Source organism: Procambarus clarkii, chromosome 10 (genome assembly GCF_040958095.1).
Source record: "Procambarus clarkii isolate CNS0578487 chromosome 10, FALCON_Pclarkii_2.0, whole genome shotgun sequence".
Lineage (NCBI taxonomy): Eukaryota > Metazoa > Arthropoda > Malacostraca > Decapoda > Cambaridae > Procambarus > Procambarus clarkii.
In genome coordinates, this window is record NC_091159.1 from 6,786,726 (window position 1) to 6,791,419 (window position 4,694).

Sequence of the window (4,694 nt, forward strand, 5' to 3'; positions counted from 1 at the left end):
TCAGTTGTTTATACATGTGTATAATAAAGACACAGCCATTAAAGAAATCAGTTAAAAGGCACAAATAAATACTGCTTAACACCTACAATATATATATTTCATTCAAACTCAAGTTCTGAAATGGAAAGTAATACCACACACTTTAAAAATACAAGGATGACTGCACTTTCATTTCATCCTAGAATGCACTATCTGCAGTCCAGGAGCCAGATTCACGAAGCAGTTATGCAAGCACCTACGAATCTGTGCATCTTTTCTCAATCTTTGGCGGCTTTGTTGACAATTATTTAATGAGCCAGGAGGCTGTTTATAACAATACAAACATGAACACTTCCCGATCAACTGTTGTTAAACAGTTTAATAAACGTAACCAAAGCCATCTAAAGATTGAGGAAAGATGTACACGTTCGTAAGTACTTGCTTAACTGCTTCGTGAATTTGGCCCCAGCAATACATGCCCTTCAGGCTCCTATACTAACATCATTCTTTACATGCTGTTTCAAATGCCTAATTATTATCTTTGTATAGCCAACATATGCCAAGTACTGAAAGCGGCGTTTGGTCATATTAGTCCCAAACCTCCCTGCAGTTTTCAAAATATCCTAAACATCCCAATTTCGAGGCCTGAGCCATATTTTGGAGCCAAATTCTTGCTCTATGCACGTATTCGCAGTTTGAAAACACGACTTTTTAATACCCAACATACGCCAAGTACTGAAAGCGGCAGTGAGTCACATTTTGCACAAAGTCCCCTGCAGTTTTCGAAATATTCCAAATATCCCAATTTCGAGGCCTGAGCCATATTTTGGAGCCAAATTCTTGCTCTATGCACGTATTCGCAGTTTGAAAACACGACTTTTTATACCAACATATGCCAAGTACTGAAAGCAGCAGTGAGTCACATTTTGCACAAACTCCCCTGCAGTTTTCAAAATATCCCAAATATCCCAATTGCGAAGCCTGAGCCATATTTTTGAGCCAAATTCTGGCTCTCTGCACGTATTCGCAGTTTGAAATTACGACTTTTTTATACCCAACATATGCCAATGCGTTGGTGTCATTTGTCTCCTTCCCCCCTGCAGTTTTAAAAATATCCCAAACATCCCAATATCGAGACCTGAGTCATATTTTGGAGCCAACGTCTGGCTCTCTGCACGTATTCATATTTTGATATTACGACTTTTTATACCCAACATATGCTAAGTACTGAAAGTGGCAGTGAGTCGCATTTTGCGCAAACTCCCCTGCAGTTTTCAAAATATCCCAAATATCCCAATTGCGAAGCCTGAGCCATATTTTTGAGTCAAATTCTGGCTCTCTGCACGTATTCGCTGTTTGAAATTACGACTTTTTTATACCCAACATATGCCAATGCGTTTGGTGTCATTTGTCTCCTTCCCCCCTGCAGTTTTAAAAATATCCCAAACATCCCAATATCGAGGCCTGAGTCATATTTTGGAGCCAACGTCTGGCTCTCTGCACGTATTCATATTTTGATATTACGACTTTTTATACCCAACATATGCCAAGTACTGAAAGTGGCAGTGAGTAACATTTTGCGCAAACTCCCCTGCAGTTTTCAAAATATCCCAAACATCCCAATTTCGAGGCCTGAGCCATATTTTGTAGCCAAATTCTGGCTCTCTGCACGTATTCGCAGTTTGAAATTACGAATTTTTATACCCAACATATGCCAAGTACTAAATGCGGCACTTGGTCACATCTGTTCCAATCCCCCCTTCAGTTTTCAAAATATCCCAAACACATCAATTTCGAGGCCTGAGCCATATTTTGGAGCCAAATTCTGACTCTCTGCACGTATTCGCAGTTTGAATTTACGACTTTTTACACCCAACATATGCCAAGTACTGAAAGCGGCGTTTGGTCACATTTGTCCCAAAGCTCCCTGCAGTTTTCAAAATATCCCAAACATGCTAATTTTGATGCCTGAGCCATATTTTGGAGCCAATTTCTGGCTCTCTGCTCGTATTCGCAGTTTGAAAATACGGCTTTATATACCCAACATATGCCAAGTACTGAAAGCGGCGTTTGGTCATATTTGTCCCAAACCTCCCTGCAGTTTTCAAAATATCCCAAACATCCCAATTTCGAGGCCTGAGCCATATTTTGGAGCCAAATTCTGGCTCTATGCATGTATTCGCAGATTGAATTTATGACTTTTTATACCCAACATATGCCAAGTCCTGAAAGTGGCACTGAGTCACATTTTGCACAAACTCCCCTGCAGTTTTCAAAATATCCCCAATATCCCAATTTCGAGGCTTTAGCCATGTTTTGGATCCAAATTCTGGCTCTCTGCACGTTTTCGCATTTTGAAATTGCGAATTTTTATACCCAACATATGCCAAGTATTTAAAGCGGCAGAGTTACATTTTGCACAAACTCCCCTGCAGTTTTCCAAATATCCCAAACATCCCAATTTCGAGGCCTGAGCCATATTTTGTAGCCAAATTCTGGCTCTCTGCACGTATTCATATTTTGATATTACGACTTTTTATACCCAACATATGCCAAGTACTGAAAGAGGCAGTGAGTCAAAATTTGCGCAAACTCCCCTGCAGTTTTCAAAATATCCCAAACATCCCAATTTCGAGGCATGAGCCATATTTTGGAGCCAAATTCTGGCTCTCTGCACGTATTCGCAGTTTGAAATTACGACTTTTATACCCAACATCTTCCAAGTACTGAAAGCAGCAGTGAGTCTCATTTTGCACAAACTCCCCTGCAGTTTTCAAAATATCCCAAATATCCCAATTTCGATGCCTGAGCCATATTTTGGAGCCAAATTCTGGCTCTCTGCACGTATTCGCATTTTGAAATTACGACTTTTTTATACCCAACATATGCCAATGCGTTTGGTCACATTTGTCTCAATCCCCCCTGCAGTTTTCAAAATATCCCAAACATCCCAATTTCGAGGCCTGAGCCATATTTTGGAGCCAAATTCTGGCTCTCTGCACGTATTCGCAGTTTGAAATTACGGCTTTGTATAGCCAACATATGCCAAGTACTGAAAGCGGCGTTTGGTCATATTAGTCCCAAACCTCCCTGCAGTTTTCAAAATATCCTAAACATCCCAATTTCGAGGCCTGAGCCATATTTTGGAGCCAAATTCTTGCTCTATGCACGTATTCGCAGTTTGAAAACACGACTTTTTAATACCCAACATACGCCAAGTACTGAAAGCGGCAGTGAGTCACATTTTGCACAAAGTCCCCTGCAGTTTTCGAAATATTCCAAATATCCCAATTTCGAGGCCTGAGCCATATTTTGGAGCCAAATTCTTGCTCTATGCACGTATTCGCAGTTTGAAAACACGACTTTTTATACCCAACATATGCCAAGTACTGAAAGCAGCAGTGAGTCACATTTTGCACAAACTCCCCTGCAGTTTTCAAAATATCCCAAATATCCCAATTGCGAAGCCTGAGCCATATTTTTGAGTCAAATTCTGGCTCTCTGCACGTATTCGCAGTTTGAAATTACGACTTTTTTATACCCAACATATGCCAATGCGTTTGGTGTCATTTGTCTCCTTCCCCTCTGCAGTTTTAAAAATATCCCAAACATCCCAATATCGAGGCCTGAGTCATATTTTGGAGCCAACGTCTGGCTCTCTGCACGTATTCATATTTTGATATTACGACTTTTTATACCCAACATATGCCAAGTACTGAAAGTGGCAGTGAGTATCATTTTGCGCAAACTCCCCTGCAGTTTTCAAAATATCCCAAACATCCCAATTTCGAGGCCTGAGCCATATTTTGGAGCCAAATTCTGACTCTCTGCACGTATTCGCAGTTTGAATTTACGACTTTTTATACCCAACATATGCCAAGTACTGAAAGCGGAGTTTGGTCACATTTGTCCCAAAGCTCCCTGCAGTTTTCAAAATATCCCAAACATGCTAATTTTGATGCCTGAGCCATATTTTGGAGCCAATTTCTGGCTCTCTGCTCGTATTCGCAGTTTGAAAATACGGCTTTATATACCCAACATATGCCAAGTACTGAAAGCGGCGTTTGGTCATATTTGTCCCAAACCTCCCTGCAGTTTTCAAAATATCCCAAACATCCCAATTTCGAGGCCTGAGCCATATTTTGGAGCCAAATTCTGGCTCTATGCATGTATTCGCAGATTGAATTTATGACTTTTTATACCCAACATATGCCAAGTCCTGAAAGTGGCACTGAGTCACATTTTGCACAAACTCCCCTGCAGTTTTCAAAATATCCCCAATATCCCAATTTCGAGGCTTTAGCCATGTTTTGGATCCAAATTCTGGCTCTCTGCACGTTTTCGCATTTTGAAATTGCGAATTTTTATACCCAACATATGCCAAGTCCTTAAAGCGGCAGAGTTACATTTTGCACAAACTCCCCTGCAGTTTTCAAAATATCCCAAACATCCCAATTTCGAGGCCTGAGCCATATTTTGGAGCCAAATTCTGGCTCTCTGCACGTATTCATATTTTGATATTACGACTTTTTATACCCAACATATGCCAAGTACTGAAAGAGGCAGTGATGCACAATTTGCGCAAACTCCCCTGCAGTTTTCAAAATATCCCAAACATCCCAATTTCGAGGCCTGAGCCATATTTTGGAGCCAATTTCTGGCTCTCTGTTCGTATTCGCAGTTTGAAAATACGGCTTTATATACCCAACATATGC